Below are 17,253 nucleotides of genomic sequence, written 5' to 3' on the forward strand. Positions count from 1 at the left end.
GAGCCCTGGTATAGGCAATCGGAGTCTTCTTTAACTTGGATAGATTCCAAGTTCTAATCCTGCCTGTTGAAACTAGTGGAAGGACTTTCCCTGCATGTGGTGGGTTCCAGCCTGGTGTTAGATGCAGTTGGCTTGCCAGGGAGGCTCAAAGGAGTCCATGCAAGCAGGAGCTGCAAAGCTGGTATGGGAGACAAAGTGTGCATGAAGTAAACTTCCCAGCTCTGATTAAAAATACTTGGAAGCCATCTAATTTTGGCAGAAATGTTAAATATTTTCATCTAGTCTTTTGGAGAGTATTTTCAGGTTGCCCTGAACGTTGAATGACAAGAGAGAAGTGTTTGATGGATTTTTGGGGAAAGTCACGAAGATGAAAAATTGAAAATTTTTTTAGGAGATTTTTGAGTGGCCAAGTTATTGGAAAAAAAAAAAACAGAAGTTGGTAATTTTGAAAATCCCAACATGTTGCATTTTAACATCTAGAAACAAATATTTTGAGTTTTTTGAGGTTTTTTCCTCAATCTTGAGTTTCACCTAATTTAAATAAATAAACATCTTGCAGATATTTTGTTTTGGTTAAACAAAATGTTGAAGGCTGACTTAAATATGGTTTGGGGTGGATCTCTTTTTGGTCTGCTTTCTAAAGTTAAAAAGCTTGTGAGATGATATCCAAGGGTGGCATTCTCTGTCAGATAAGCAGTAGAGTCCCATTTTAGTAGAGGAGAAGATCGGTTGACTAGAGTCCTCTAGGTAGGGCCTGGGTATCTGAAGGATCTTGAGGTTGCGGTGTCTGTGTCACACAGAAGCTGTACTTCCAGCTCAGAATTTCTTAAGCTGGGAAGGCTTTAGTAACAGGTATCTACAATGCTACAATCCATCAGGGAAAGGACAAAGTTGCGTGTAACTTCGTCATCGTCATTGCCATGGAGAGTCTCAGCCAGCTGGAGGAGATCGCAAACGTTCATGGACGCTGCTCTGTGAGGGCTTAGCCTCAGCCAGTGACTCCAGGAGTAGTCTTGCACCAAAGCAGGATCAGCTGAGCAAATAGTGGTTTGGGGTTTGGAGGTTTTTAGAGTTGTTGCTGTGTATGTTCAACTGAAACAGACTGTCTCAGGGCTGTGAACTTCTTTGAGTAGTTTCTTCTGCCTACTATCATTGCATTGCCTTCCCTCTGCTCTTTACCAATTAATTGCTCTTGTCCGTCTGTCTGACTTACTTCCTGCCTTCACGTGGAGTGAGGTTCATCTGCATTCATCTGTAGCCATCTAATCTGACTGAGCTCAGTGTCTAGACTTACTTTATGGGGGGAGAGAAGCAGACCTTTCTAGAGAGTGATTCACTCTGTCCTAAAGCAGATGCTTAAGATGGGTCAAATTAATCATTTTCTAGATTGCCTAGTTTCCTCCAGTGAAAGTAAAGAGAGCTTGCACTTTCTCAGGTGTAGACTTTTGGCCTGCACCAGTTTTTGATTCAGGGAGCTGGATTCTACCATAGTGCTCTTAGGTGCACAAGTCTTGAAATGATATGTGAAATCATTAAGAAGCCTTATGTCAAGGAGGTAGGAAATGCTTGTGGCACAAAATGAAACTAAGAATTTAGGAAGCACAAGTAGAGCATGAGAACTTGGTTGAAGGAAAAAATGTTCAATTTGGGCCCCGTGGAATAACACAGTCTATTATCAGTATTCTGTGTTGGACTCACATAAAAATGTAGCACACCAGACACCAGTGAAAAGGGTGAGGATAGTCTGGTACCATGTACAGAAGGTCAAAAAAATGAAGAGTTGGTCCTCAAAGAAATGGTATCAAAATATGAGGATGAAAGAACCACACAATATTAAAAACCTCAGATGTGAAAAATAGTTTCTGCTGAGGAATAGCAAGTGTGTGTGTGTATTTCTGTTTTCAGTACTCCTCTGTTGCAATATTACAGATAACTGCAGAAATAGATAGGTGTTTGTATCCCCTTAGGGAAATTCATTGAAAACAAAAATCTGTGTGGATCTCTCTGCACACTGTGGGCTTTGGTTGCAGACACTCTTCAAAACAACAACCCTGAGTAGTTTTTTTTTCCTCTTGTTATGGCAACAGAAATATCCGATAACTATTATAATTATGTATCTGCTTCAGCAACTCTGAACTGGATTTTAATTATTGGTAATAAGAAGTTTCCTTTCTTATTTTGTTTTCCTTTTATTTTACAGCTCTATCTTGCTTCATTTGAAAGAGGAAAACCAGTGAGGACCTGTGAGCAACCCAGAAGCTTCTGAAAACTCTTCATGCTACAGGATAATCCAGAATTCCCCGAAAAAGAACATAGTGAATGTTGTGAGTTCCTAGCTGCGATGATGTGTACTTGCAGTTGTGTCTTTCGGGGGGTCAATAGCTGCACTATAGTGTTTGCTTCTTTCCCTGTGATATACTGAGCATCTTTTCGCTCTGCTGAAACCAAAGACAGATGTGTTTGGGTTGGACTGCAAAACCAGACCTGAATCTCTCCCTTTCTCTCCCTTTCTCTCCCTTTCTCTCCCTTTCTCTCCCTTTCTCTCCCTTTCTCTCCCTTTCTCTCCCTTTCTCTCCCTTTCTCTCCCTTTCTCTCCCTTTCTCTCCCTTTCTCTCCCTTTCTCTCCCTTTCTCTCCCTTTCTCTCCCTTTCTCTCCCTTTCTCTCCCTTTCTCTCCCTTTCTCTCCCTTTCTCTCCCTTTCTCTCCCTTTCTCTCCCTCCATGTCTTCAAGGGCAGAATATTCTTTTCCTGGGACTGCTACAATTATTTAACATATTACTATCACTTTTTAATTAAATGTGTAAGCCTGCATTTGAAGGCCTTGTGACTGTGTAGCCTAACAAAAATGAAAAATGTTGTGGATAACAGTTCACCAATCTACAGGTCAGATTTAGGAGTTTTATACATGCTCATACAATGGTTGGAATTATTTAGCCACTTTCGAATTAGAGGAATACCAATGTTGTTATTTGCACCTAGTATTCCAAACTCCCATTGCTTTGATCAGTTCATTTTATCAGTTTGAGTATTTTCAACACAAATGCTTCTCTTGGAGGTTTGTGTTCATGGGAATTGGAGTAGCACACCTTTCAGAGGGAAACACAGTCACATAACTAAAACTCTGATCTAGCTGTGGCATTTAATAAAAGAAACTGTTCCCATGGCTAAAATGTGCAGATCAAATGTAAACATCCTCACAAAGAGAGGAAAACAATTTGCTGCCTCCCAGGTTTGAGGGTAAGCCTTATTTTTGTCTTAAGAAGGAACCTTGGGAATTTAAAAATGAGGTGAGTTAGTATTTAAATTCTTATGCTCAAAGTATGCAGTGGTCCTTCGGGATGTTAGTAGTGATAAAACACCTGCAGATTCTTCCAGTTTGAGCAGATTAGTTTTTGCACTTTCTATAAATTCATTACATATAAATATATTTTCTGACTTCTGGACATGCCTTCTAGCTCCTTGGAAGGTGGATGCCCTCTCTTGCTCTGTTTTTCCCTTTGTTTTCAGGCTTTGGGAAGCAGATTGGGCCAGAGTCTAAGTGGTGCTGCTTTCCCAAGAGCCACATGCAAAATAAATGTTAGAGAAGACACTGCAAAATCTTCATCATCTCTCCCCTTTCCTACGTGCTTTGATCTACAGTGAAATACTTAACAAAGCTGACGTTTGGAGTTGTTAGTTACTAGTACCACTAAGCTGCCAAGTTAGTAACTCATTAAGATGAATAAGGGGCCTCAGAGACCTGGAGCTTCTCACTGTCTGTGTATCTGAGCAGACGTGGCCATAGCAGCTCATTCCCACAGTTTGAAAGATTTATTTGAAACCACAAGGGCTTACTTTGCGCACTGACATCCTAGAGCAGAGGAGGGCAGCCTTAAATAATAATAATAATGAAAAACTGTCCTAGCATGCAAAACTGTTGGGATAACAGGAGATGTTTGTTCAAGATGTTGCAACCACCTCCACTGATTGCAACAGCAGCAGCACCACCTCACACTGAGGAGAGCATTCCCAGGGTCCTCTAAGGTATGTGGTGTGCCAGATCAGCCAGATAAACTGCATGACAGAAGGAGGCAATCATCAGCCATTACAGGGGATGGAGTATCTGTTGAAGATGCTTTTGGTGTGATTATTACTTTCTGCTGTGTCCTAAATGGTTTAAAATGGGCACTACTAAAAGTACAGCATGGTGGTCTACTGTTGCAGTGCCAAAACCCCGAATTACACTCATGAAGCCTGAGTTTGTGCAGAAAAGGCACCGCTCTTCTCACCAGTTTCTTTTGGGGGGTCATTCATAGATGATGGAGAGCTCTTTAGAAGTTCAGTGAGAGCGTATGTTGTCACCTGGCTTCTACTTGAAGGACAATGCTGTGAAGAGGAGGCAGTTGACCAAGGCTCCTATGCTCCCTTCCCCTCTTTCCTTTACCCTCTTGGGGCAACAGGACTACCAGAGATGAGGAGGGATGGTGCTTGTGCTGAAAGGAAACACTGGCATACCATTATTTTACTGAGAAATAGAGCTCTGCCTTCAGTGTGTGTTTGCAGGGTGTTGTCACATTAAGATGTGCGGAAAGGGGTCAGACCTTTCCCGTTGCAAGCAGTAGCTGTTCTCATCCTTTCCGCCTCCTCCTCCTGCCAGCCAGGCAAATTTCAGCGGAAGGGGGACTTGGGGGGTGGGGGTGGGGAGGGGGCAGTAAATTGGGACCAGTGTCTTGTATCCACCTAGAAACTGCTTGTTTACTAAACAGTACAAATTTCTTGCTTCCTTTCTCCTGCTCTCCTCATTTGGATGAAGCACATTTCTGGAATAGCAGAGCTGGTACAAATCAAGTCCATATTCCTCTTTTGCAGAGAGGAAAAGGGATGTCAGGAGGATTCGTTAAGGAGGAACGTTTATTTCACTTAGTAAGGGGTAAAAATGAAATGATGTGAGGCTCCTTTGCTCTTGCATGAGGGCACCTTGTGACTTCCAGCATACAGTGTTGTAATTTTCTGGTAGAATTTAGGTGTCCTGAGGTGCTTTTTTTTCTATCCTGAAAACATATGCCACAGCTTTTTTTGAGTGCTAGCCGCGCAAGCACAAACACATTCAGACAGGAACGATGAATAAACCCTTCGTGTTCCTCACTCACAGGCATTTCTTTTTTGTGTGTGTGTTTATGCTAAAACCTCTGGTATAGTTTGTGGGAAATGGAAAATAAATATTTAAATCCAGTATCTGTCAATAGCTGAAACATCCTTCAATTGATCTCATATCTATAGCTGTTATTTTGGGCAAACTACAGATTGCAGGACAGTGAACATCCCTGTTGCTCGCTCAGACAGCTTTCTGTGCCTGCCTTTGGTGGGAACCTGCCACCCTAAGGGCTGACCCCGGAGAGGGTCTTGGGGACCGTGACCACTCAAGGCTTAGCCCCGGTCCTGTCCCATTTTTGAGCTGCCTCCTCCTTTCACCGCTCCTTGGCCCACCCTGCTCCCTTCATCCAGGTCCTATCTCATTCGTTTTCCTCCTCTGGCCGCTGGCTGTTTTTCCTGGCACCTGGACCTGCCTCGGGGCTGGGGTGAGAGCTCATGGAGCTGATGTCAGTGCTGCTTCCTCAGCCGCCAGCAGCAGCCTGGGCACACCCGCTGCTCTGAGCATCACCTTCTCCGGCAGCCCCTTGGAGAGGAGTCATACACCAACACTGAAAATTGAATGTTAGTGAGCCTTTTACAGCGGTTTTCTGCAAGCAGCTGTCTCCCACACCTTGAGCCTCAGCGCCGGGTCTGCAGCACGGTTGGAAGTGATGTGCAGTGTCTGTTGAAATGGTGATGAGCTGTGCACTCCTTGGAACAGCGATGGGAGGTTTTGGCACGTGCAGGCTTAATGATCCTGAACATCTTTGCTTTTGAATCGCTTTGGTATCCATACGCTAAACCACTTCGTAGTTTTCTGCGGAAATTGCCAGGCTGCCGACAGAGAGCTGCATGTGTCCATTCTTCCAAACAACTGCCCAGTACATGCCGCTCGGTATTTATAGGGAGAGGGAAAAAGGAAAGAATTGCTGTCATTTGAGAAATGTCTCTCAGAAACGGCAGTAATTTATTCCCGGGCATTATTCTTCATTAAGAGCTACACAGACAGCTGCAGCTTCCCATTAAACAGAAATTGCACTCTGTAGGCATGCTATACATAGGGCTTCAGGTTTCTGACATTCTCTGCCAAAAATCAGAAGTATTTCTCACAAAATAAATGTTTATTCAGAAAGTCTTATTTCCTGGCTTTTATTTCATGTCACATGCTTCCGCTGGCCAGAGAAGAACGGCTCAAGGCTGACATTTAGGAGAGGAAGCTGAAGCAGTTTGGGTCTCATTCAGCGCTTCAAAAAAAAGTCTCCGACTTTAACTCTGAGCCTTTGGTTTGGCAGTTTGTTTTAACTGATGAACATTGGATTAAAATGGGTGTTGCAGAAATACAGCAGAGATGCTGTGCCTGTGCTTCTGTAGGGGTTTCTGCACATCAAGTAGGCTCACACCCTCTCCAGGCCCTGAAGCCACTGTCTTCTGAGTGTGCATGGGGTGAACCTACCTCCCTTGGGTGGCTGGCAGCAGCTGAGCTGTTTGGGCAGGGGGGCATCCCCCATACGGTCAGTGCACTGGCACCTGTGGACAGCACATAAGATCTGGGGTGGGTTCCTTTCCCCCGGCACCCAGCAGGTGGTGGCCAGGCTGGCTTCAAGTGCTGCAGAGGGATGTGCCGCAACAAGCCTATAAACCACAAGCACCTGGGGACCACTGCAGGGCCAAATGCCTTTTTATTCACATCTGTGCAGCTTTGCTGGATTTACCTCTCTCTTCTCCGCATTCCTGCAGGCTGTGTCCTCGACTCATGACTTCATAACCTGTGTTTTCCCTGCTGTCCTTCTCAGCCTAGACTGCTGAGCTTCTTCCTCCTTTGTCTCCATTGCTTATCTGCTGGATCCATACTTTCCGTTCGGTGTGCCAGCCTCTGCCACTCCAGTAAGTGACTTTGACGTTGTAGCAGCCCCAGTTGGTTGCTGTTGTAATCTGTGGCTATGCTGTTCATGTTTAACACAACATGTCTTCATCCTCCTTGTCTTCCCCCAGTGCTTCCCACACCCCAGGCATCCCTAAGTTTATGGCTTGCAGTATGCAATCCATGTATTAAAATAATTTTTAGTTAGGTCATTCATTACTCTCTTGCTTTCTTCTTGGCCGATATAGCTTCCAGAGAACTGAGAAGTTGTAATTTCTCCAGGGCTAAAATCCAAGTCTTTGATAGGCAGGCATGATGCCTGGGGCCACTACATGTTGCTACCGGTTGTCAGCTTTGTAAAACTTATCCTGCAGAGCAAAGAAATCTGGCCACAAAGATTGTTCTCCTCTCTTACCGTGGCAAGCTGTAGTTTCCCAGTCTGTTCTGCATTCCCTTCATTGTCTTCCAAGCAAATGGCTGTAAGATTATGACTCCCATGTTTGGACTGAGAACAGCTTTTGCCTGAGCAAACAGATTTCTCTTTGGCAGTCACTTCAACTGCTGTCCCAGCTTTTTGCTGTCAGCTTTGTTTCATGATAAGCTGTTAGAGAAGTCCAGGCAGTACTAGTGCATTAGAGTGAGTTAACGAAGCAAGCAAGGCAAGTGAATGCGTTTGTTAATGATTATAATACCAGGGCAGTTGCAGTGTGGTCCATGACGGAGAAGCATCTCCTGTAGTTCAACAGCGTAGCTTATGATTGTTTTTATGTTTAACTTGGTGGTGTCGGCTGGGGAAACTTCAGGTCCTTGCTTGCAGCACTCTTTGGTCCAGGAGACTTCAGTGAAACCAAGCAGCAGCATCGGGAACCTTCACCAATTGAACATGGTGTGAAAGCTGCTTTAGTATTTGCAGGTTGTGTCTGAGGTGAAGCTGATCAACACACAGGTGTCCTGTGACCATTAGACTATTTCTCCTGCTGCTCCTCTGCCTTTCCTTTGTTTTACTGCTGCTTTGTTGTGCTGCTCTGTTAGTGAGCATCACTGGTGAGCTGGTTTGCTGTGTCCATGATGACCCTAGCAGGATCTAGTAGCCTGCAGATGCATCGTCTCTCAAAGCTGATAACGTTGGTGGAAGCAGCAGGAAGAGAATATAAATGGAGCTCTTCTAGAGGGGAGGGGTTTTTTTCCATTTTCTGTTTGGAGTGTGCATTCAAAAGGAAAGGCTGCTGTGGCTGCTAGGTTAGTTAAAAGGGATCACAAGCCCTTTGTAGCACAATACTATCCTGAACCACTAGTTCATTCATATTTATTCCAGGTTTGTTTGCAGCCTGCCAGGCATGTTGACCCTGGATGCTTATGTTGGGAAGGAATATTAGGTACTTTTAGACAAACTGGCAGCATTGATGCTATCAGTGTTCTTTCTCAGTGAGTTTTATGTTTCTGGTTGTTAATCAGCATTGGTATTTCCAGCTGCAGACACCGATGAATGTTTCAGAGGCGCCTGATGGCAAAAGGTCAAGAGGAAGAAGATAAAGCAGCCAGTTACTGGGATTGTCCTTAGCTTCTTTCCCTGTTGAGGTGTCAGAACTAGAGACAGGCTAAGGAAACCTGAGATACTGTAGTCTTTTATTTAGTTCTAATGGGTTCTCCTGGCAGCTCTCTAAATAATAGAAAACCCTCCCCACTATGGCAAATCAAGTTTATTGCACTGGTGCAAGTTATTGCACTAATAATAGAATAAATCTATTTGGGGAGTGTGGGTTTCATTAGATAAGGAGAGGAGGGTTATTTCATGGATTTCTGTGCCAGGCAACCTTCAGTCAGAATTGGGGTGGTGATTTATGAATTCCCTTTCTCTCACTTCCAGGATTTGGACTGCAGAGAATCCTGCTAAAGCATTACAAAAGCTGTGCCAGTTGAAAGAAGCTGGGCAAAATGTGTTTTGGCTTCCCTGATGGGTGGTCATTTGTTACCAGAGCTACAGAGATTCCTTGAAACAGAGAGATGTCCATAATGGAGGCAGCAGGCAAATTGTGCTTTTAAGCCTTCAGCTGCTAGCGGTTTGTCTCTCTGGCAGAAAAAACCTCTCTTCTCAACAGCTTGATTTAGCATTTCTGATGCAGATAGTTCTCAAAAAGAAACCTCAGGTAACTTGAACCTCTGATGAAGTAAAAGTGAGTTTGACACACTGGGTGGAGAAACAGGAAGAGCACTGGAGGAGCTAACACATTCACAGTTAACGTGTTTGGGATCTATTTTACATTTTTTTGAAAGGAGTGTTGTTTGTTTTCTTGTAAAACTATGCACCGCAAGCAATTTTGCTAAAGAATCAGCTTCTTATGGAGAAAGAAGGCAAAATAATGCCTCTTTGTCATTCAGTCTGTGTCATGCACTGCTGCTGTTTGAAGCGGGAAGGTTCTCCTAACTGACTTCTGAGTTAAGGACATGTCCATTAGATCCACAGGGCAAACCAAGATTCTTTTTTACTTTTACTGGATCCATTAAAATGTTTGTATAGCTATCTTTATTCAACCTGAGGGGTAGCCTGCAGAGTGATCAAGGAGATTTAAGTACAAGCACTTCCTTTTTGTTGACCAGTCAAACCAGTTCAGCTGAAGGGGTCTGGCTTAGCGAGCAGTCCTACTGCTCCTGATGACATCCACAGAAAGGGTGAGTGAGCTGCAGAGCTTTATATGTTTTCATTATAGGTTGAAGTCTCTTCTTAAATTAGATGAAGCAGGCAGTCTTCATTAGCTCAAGGTTTTCTTCTTGTTATTATTATACTAATGTAATTATCACTTTTCTTCAGTCAGCTTTCTTCTTTCCTTCTTCCAAATCAAGTCTTTCCATCTTGAGAGTATTTTGAAATGGGGACGGTACAATGAAGTAGTGAAACTATTGTTAGCACAGTGTTCTTCCTCTCCTTCTCTTCAACTATTTAGAATGCTACACAAGGAAAGAGAAAAAACAAATACATGAAAAACATAACGGGATCCTCCTCTCTCAAAAAACGATTATGCAAAGGAAGACTGTTGTCTTCCTAAGCACATGCAATGGGAGAAAGCATCATACATCAGTCTGTAAGACCCCTGCAGTTCTTCACTTCAAAAAAGCAGCATTAAGAACTGAGGAATCACCCGGCTCTGCTGTCAGATGACATGTTGCTCTAGCAGTAAGTAGTTCTTGGGCATAATGAAATACCTGCTGACTGCAGGGAGTAAGAGAGGCTCAGTCACGATGGGTACACACCTATTTGTGCACCCGAGCCTCGTGCAGAGATTCCCAAGCTGACAAGGTGCTTTGCTCAGGCTAATTAGCCCTGCTTCTCCCCTTATATCTTCTCTGATGATGCTAATTAAACTGAGCAGGGTGCTGCCTGGCACTGCTGAGAGCCGAACAAGTGTGTCTGTACAGCCTTGTCCTGCAGTGTGCCCTATAAATGTCCGAGCCTGCTCAGCACAAGCCCGTGAGTCTGTGCTGTGTGGCTGTGCAGTACAAGTCTTCCCTGAAGTTTTATTGTATGTGCTATCAAGAATCAGTCAGCCTTGGGTGGCTTGCTGGGACTGCGCTAAAGGTACTGCGTGTTAGAGAAGATCTCGAACAATGAACTGCATGCAGCTGCCTTGCTCTCAGAAAAACACTTGCTGCAAGGTGTCTTCTGTTCTGTTCGTTTTGTTGCATGTGAATGACTTCCCTGGTTCTGGAGGTGGTAGTCTTGAGCTCCAAGGGAGAGGAGGGTGGTGAGAGGACAGAAGTACCCAGGCAGACAATCAGAAAGGGTGGGACTGAGGAATAAAAGTGTGAAAAACTTGGACTTTCTGCTTTTCATTCTATTTACATGTGCAGGACTGTCAGAAAAATGGGTTGGCAGCTTGAATTAGATTGTGAAACCTTGCTAATTAGCTGTGCATGTCCCACTCCACTGCTCCTTTCTTTTTCCTTCCCAAGTGGGATTCTTGCAGAAGGAAAATGAGTGCAGGGGTAGGTGACTTTCATAATTCGGTGTTTTAACATTCGATTCTACCTGTACCTATTGCAATATAGGTAAGTTCTCTATTAAATATTGTTTCAAAGACATTGACTGAACTTACAGAAGACAGGTTTTAGAAGAAAACAAAAATTTAAAACCCCAACAACTAGAACTATTTTTTTCTCATGGCAGTAGAAATGGCTTTTTACACTCCTGACTGTTCTTCCTCTGACTGGCACCTTCCTGAGAAATACTATTGAGAATGAATGCATATGTATACATATATATGCACATGCCTATCTATATATACATTGATCTTAGCCTGGAAATGTAAAAGTAAGTGCAAAAACATATGCTTGTTTTGGCAAGTTGTTTGTTTTAGTTGCAAGGTTTCCTGATTTTCTTCATTTAAAGGTGCATTAATGTTCTGTGTATGAAACCTGGAGTGTGATAGTTAGATCTCTTGTAAAAAAAGATGGATGTCTATGTTTCATTCCATATTGCGAAATGGTAGTCCTCAAAATATCACGTCAAGCCACTACCCATGAAAAAATAGCTGTGCTGTATTATTTTTGGGAGTAGCAGTTTCCAAGACAGTCAGTATGATTGCAGCCATTAAGTGAGTAGAAGGTGTTTTGAAAGAATAGAAGGAGCTTTGTTGACTGAAATGGCTGGGTCAGAGCTGAAAAGGAAGAGTTTGCTGTTTTAAAACATAGCAGACATTTTAGGCATTCTTATCGGGATGCTTCAGTAATGCAGTTGTGTGAAAGACTGATAAGGGAATGTGCGATAGCAGCCCTCATAATTTCAAGTGCCCAAATTTGGCACGTACTGTGGTAATGTAAAATAGTAATAAATACAAATCTCATGTTCTGGAATTCCCGGGTCTGCTTGTTAGCAGATCAGTGTGTAAACACTGGCTCAGTGTGTCTAATACTAGAACGTGTTTTGTTCTTGCGAAGGGATGTGTGCAGGCTCTGCACCCCAGGAGCACATATAAGGCTTGATTCAGACTGAGCTGTACTCTACATTTTCTAGAGGAAACCTGTTCTGTGTAAACCACACATCAAAACAAAATATAGATATTTTTTCATTGTAATGTGGGTATTTCACCAGTTTTAAGTCACGAGTATTAGTTACTGGTTTCACTCGAGCTACCTAGTAAGATCTTGCCAGGAATACCTTAACGGGACAACTCAGTCAGAATTGCAGATTTAATATTGCTCTTTGGTCAGGTTGGGAATGGCATTTTCCAGTTTACTCCTAGATCTGCACCTGTTAAGTGCATAAAAATGTTTTGGTAAGAGTGGGAAGAGCTTTGTTCATCAAAAAGACTGCATTGGGATTGAAAGAGGAGAAAAGCAGGTGAAAGAGCACTGGACCAGTGATGTCAGGGGACACATCCCAGCATTTGCACCCCATGGCCCCCATAGACTTACAGTAGCTGTGCTTTCTATTACAGACTTGAACCCTGATCCTGCTTGTTGACCTTAAGACTGACTGGTGTGCCAGGGCTAGAGCCTCGAAACATTAGGGAATGGTGTTTATCCATGGTCAAAGAGGGAAACCATGCCAACACAAAGCCCATTGTCTGATGAGACCAGTGCTAAATGTAAAGTGTAAAGCAGTGGTGATTGCTTCTTCAGAAAGGCGAATGGAATAGATGGTCCTTAACTGAGTTACAGTTCGTATTTTCAGGCTTATGGCATAATGTGTTTAAGCTCCATGAAGGCAGTTCTATTTAAACGTTCCTTCAGGACTTCGAAATATTGCAAAGAGCAAAGCAGACTATCTGATTTTGGTTGTGCAAGCTGAAACTGAAATTGTGCTCGCGTGAGTTCAGTCTCAGTACTTGTATTGTGCTGGAAAACCCAAGTGGTTTGGGATAGAAAAGATTTCTCATATTAAAGCATCTCTTTTTGGTTCTGCATTTTTTTGTCTTTCCATTTTGGTTTTGGTGAAGATGGTGTGGGGGATGAAGAGTTGCAGATTGATGGTTGTTTGTCTGTCTTATTGGAATGGAGATTTTAGGAGGCTTTCTCATGGCTCTTGGTCAGACCAGTGGCTGATATAAACAGTATTTGACCCTTGAAGACGCTACGTGGCTCTCATCCAGCCTACCTGCCTGATCAGAACAAATGCTATGATAATATTTGCAGCAGAGGGAGAGGAGCACTCATTTGGGGAACCATTCCCATGGATCAAATCACTGTGTGCTTGAAGGTCTTTTCCTTCTGATGGCATCCTTCCACTTGACTTATTTTCATGTAGCTCAAAGGTGTACCAGGAAGGAGAATTCGATACCTTGATGGAAGGAAGTCACAAAATTAGGGCAATGGTGTGTCCTGACATCACCACATGGTACATCGTGTTAATGTGCAATAACTTGTAGTGGTAGCTATGCAGCAGCTGAAAACAAACACTGCAAAAACTTTGATCTCAGGCAGTGTTTGTCACTACAAATGTAATTATCTGTGTGGACCATCAGTCTTAAGAGGAGTAATAACAGCAGTGTGGGAGAGCTTGTGGTATCCAGTCTGAGGCATTTCTACCCCGCTGATGTCGAACAGGCTGACAGCAGGTAGGAGGCTGATGGCAGAGGTCAAGTCTTGCTGGGCTCATTACTTCCCTTCTGTTTTATGGTGGAGCAGGGGAGAAATTGTATGCTTGATCTTCACCTGAAAACAGTAAGAAAGGAGGAGATAGGAGGAGTAGGCAATTAGAGAAATAAAATGGCAATTCACACTACTCTTTCATATAATTTCTTATATTCAAAAGTAAATTAAATAATTCTTCTCTTCTTGTTTTCTAATTTTTTTTAGATGCAACTTAGTAACAATAAGAACTTTCTTCCCTTGGTAGGAAGTAATTCTGATATGTAAAATTTGATACCTAAGGGATGAGACAAGGGAAGTTGTATTGTTTTCATAAATAAGGAATAATTTAAATGATTACTGACTGATACTGACGACTGTATCTTTTCACAAAGGAAAATGGTAAAATCCAGATTTAGCCAAATAATTCTAAGCATGGCTAAATTTGGAGTGCAGTGGAAACATTATAGGTTTCTGAGAGTGGTTGCCACAGGAGTTTGAGTGGGTAGAGCCAAAAGCTGATCCGAGCTAAGGTCTGATGGTGTTTGGATCAAAGCGTTTAGCTCAGGTCATGAGACAGATATGGTAGATGCCTGATCAGAAAGTGGGAGTTCAGATCCCACCTTCCCCGTTAGTCAGACTTTCTTGGGTTTCTGGTTCGATTCTGTTTTGTTTCTTAATTTAAGCAGTCACTTCTGTGGTATATGCTGTCTGCAGTCAGTGTTGTCCTACGTTGCTTTTTCGTGAAATACATGTACAGTTCCTAGTGCACTGAACCTGGTAGAGGCAGGTGTTACCTTGTGGAAGGAGAATTGCATTTCTTGGTTTCTATCATACCTTTAAAATTCTTGCCTTTCCTTCTCACCTGCAAAGAGACTAACCAGTGCTTAGGTAAGTCATGTGTTACTCCTGCAGCCCTTTCCTCTCTTGCAACTTGGGGTTTGGGATGACTCCAGTGCTAGGGCAAGGACTTGCAAGCAGGAGACATAGTGGCAGAGCCAGAAGGAAAAGCTATCTGATGGGGCACTGGAGGCGTGTCATGACCAGTCAGTGCTGCAGCCATAAAATTGAGATAATGGTACTGATATCACTCCTTGGTAAAGCATTATGAAATGTTTTCATTAGTATTTCTGTTCCAGAGCCTGGTTGTTTTTAGCCTGGATTCCAAGTAAGTGAGGTGTGTTTGGTGATGTCTGTCTGTCTGCTTGTCCATCCCCATTCCCTTCCTCCCATAACACTGAGCACCTTGGCTAATTCCTACCAAATCCAGCAGGAAGTAGAAGTCTCAAAGACAGTTAAATTCCTAAAAAAATTTTGTTGTTGCTAAACAGGCAGGGGAGGTGAGAGGCATGAGTTAGTGCGACAGCGAGGGGGAAGAGGCAGCCCAGCCCTGCTGTTGCCTCCACAACAAGCCCAGGGCCGCGTTCAGCAGGCCATGGCAGCCCTTGCCCGGGTGCCAGGCCAGCAAGGCTGGGCTGTTGGAGGGTGCTGCGGGAATGATGGTGCAGAGACAGGTGAACAACAGAGGGGTGGCAGAGGCGTGGAGCACGAATCCTGCTCTCTCTGTTCCTCCATGGAATAGGAAATGTTACTAGAAGGGCTCAGTCTCGATTTGCCATTTGAAATCCTAGTGGTGGGTTTGTTTCTGGCTGTTTGAAACATGCCTTCCTCATGTTCCTGAGATGTTTCCACTCCTCTTCTGCACTGAGCTGGGTTCCTATGCCACAAGGAGCTCTGAATCTTGCATTTTCAGCAAAGCTCTTGTGTTCCTTCCCTTCCATGCTGCTCACGTTTTACTTCAGCAGTAAGTACAAATTGAGAGCCTCCTTTTTTTCCCTGTAATGGTGGGGCTCCTATCCATGTATCCCAAGTGGAAGAAACCTTACCACGGTCATGAAGAAAGTCTCTCTTTGTCCATATTATACACATTTAATGTCTGGTAGGCTCTGTTTTCAGTGACTGCTGAATTTCTCCCTTGCACAGCTCTGTTTGTGCCTCTAGCGCACTGGCCTTTTTCTGTACAGGGCCTCTCACTTACTTGGCACAGCACTCTGGTTTTGTGTTGCTCTGTACATTGGAGGCAGCTTCACAGTAGTAGCAATAATCACAGGGCCGCAAATTTATTATCTCGTGTTTAGTAACTCAGTGGGAGCACATGTTTATCTTGTACACTTGAGTGCTGTTTTTAAATAGTGCTGTATACACAATAGATAGATTTAAAGTTGACTAACCAAGAAAACATCCTCAAGGCTGAAAGAATAAGTGTGAAAGATATGCAAGAGTTGCAGCCTGGGTTTTAGCACTGCTTTGTGTCTGGTGTGTTGATGTACATGGCTGCAGTAGTTAGATGGCTCATTTATGCACCCAGATAAAGCCAAGATAGTTTAAAGCAATCAGATTCTTCTTGTGACTAGGAAGAGGGAGTTTATACTTTGCAAGAAATAAGAGATTTGCAAGTTGAATTTTTTATTTTTTTATTTTTTTTAAAGAAAAGAATATTTAAATAAGCATCCTTTTACTGGAAAGAAAGGACAGGTAAACAAGTAGCCAGCTGACCACAAGCTCTGTGGCTTCTAAAAAGATAATGATATGAAGACCAAGACTCTCGAACTGCCTTCGGGTCAGTTGTTTTCAGCTGTGTTAGTTTAGGGAAGTTTAAAGCTCATTTGCTTTGGAATGGAGCAGCCATGACTGCGAAGGAACATGACTGGAAAGCATCAGTCATGGAAAAATACTGTAGCCTAAAGTCAGCTTTGAAGTCTCCAGGTCGTTTTATTGACTTCCTAGACTTTAGGTTAGGTCTTCGGTACAAAAAGTCAAGATCAGACGTGTCTCTGAAGTTATTTTTCAGGCATTATTTTTTATGTGTGATCTGTACTTCTCTGTCATTTAAATAAGAATCTCTCATATCAAACTTATTATTATTACTATTATGGCATTAGATGTGTTGGGCTCAGTCAAAGCCCATTTTGCCTAGGTGTTTGAATACAGAAATTGTAACAAAAAGCTCTGCAGACCAAAGAGGTCATAATATGCCTGTGTATGTGTGCGTGGCGGAGAATGGAGATTTCAGAGAGTGTGTACATTGGCTCCCAACTCAACTCGCCTTAGCAGTCATTTTGCCAGATGGTAGCCTGGACTGTTGTGCAGTAAAGGGACTAACTAGTCCAGGAAGATCACCTCTAACTTCTGGCTGAAAAGCTCATCTTCGAATCGAAGAGAATTTGACTAGAATAGTTTAAAATCTTTGTCTGTTACCTCGTACTTTTAAATTATTTTGTAAAATTATTCTTATGTACCTCCTGTTTGCATTGAAGTTAAGACGTACAGAAGACCTGTTTATATAGTAGGCACCATGTCTGTTCTCCTCATAAGACAGAACAGTTCCCTGCAATGTGTTTTCAAGTGTTTTGCCCTATTAAGTTCCCAGCGTTCAGACCTCATGTCTTCCTCTACTTCATTTAAGGAGTTTTTAATAAGTCTTATATTCAGCCTAATTTTCACTTTCAAAAATTTCTGTCTTAATCATTTATGATGTTGGTCATATCAGAAGGGGTAGAAGCAGCCAGTAATGGGCTACCGTGCATCATCTGTTCCTTCAGTACATGCTGTGAGATGTGCCTGAGAAGCTGTCCTCATATGTCAAACCCCATGTCTTGACCAAAGGAGAAGGATTGTCTGAAATGTTGAGATGTTTAGGTTTATCTGAAACAAAG

General features: G+C 43.0%; 1 protein-coding gene across 10 annotated transcripts in view; it reads left to right on the top strand.

Annotated features, from left to right (window-relative positions):
• ATXN1 (ataxin 1) overlaps window positions 1-17,253 on the top strand; it is a 218,767-nt gene that overhangs the window by 130,324 nt on the left and 71,190 nt on the right. For all 10 annotated transcript variants that reach the window (XM_065832247.2, XM_071804589.1, XM_071804587.1 and 7 more), the window contains one exon: window positions 2,201-2,324. The gene's annotated coding sequence lies outside the window, so the exon portion shown is untranslated. The remainder of the gene's footprint in view (window positions 1-2,200; window positions 2,325-17,253) is intronic.

The sequence above is a fragment of the Patagioenas fasciata genome, chromosome 2 (genome assembly GCF_037038585.1).
Source record: "Patagioenas fasciata isolate bPatFas1 chromosome 2, bPatFas1.hap1, whole genome shotgun sequence".
NCBI classification, from domain to species: Eukaryota; Metazoa; Chordata; class Aves; order Columbiformes; family Columbidae; genus Patagioenas; species Patagioenas fasciata.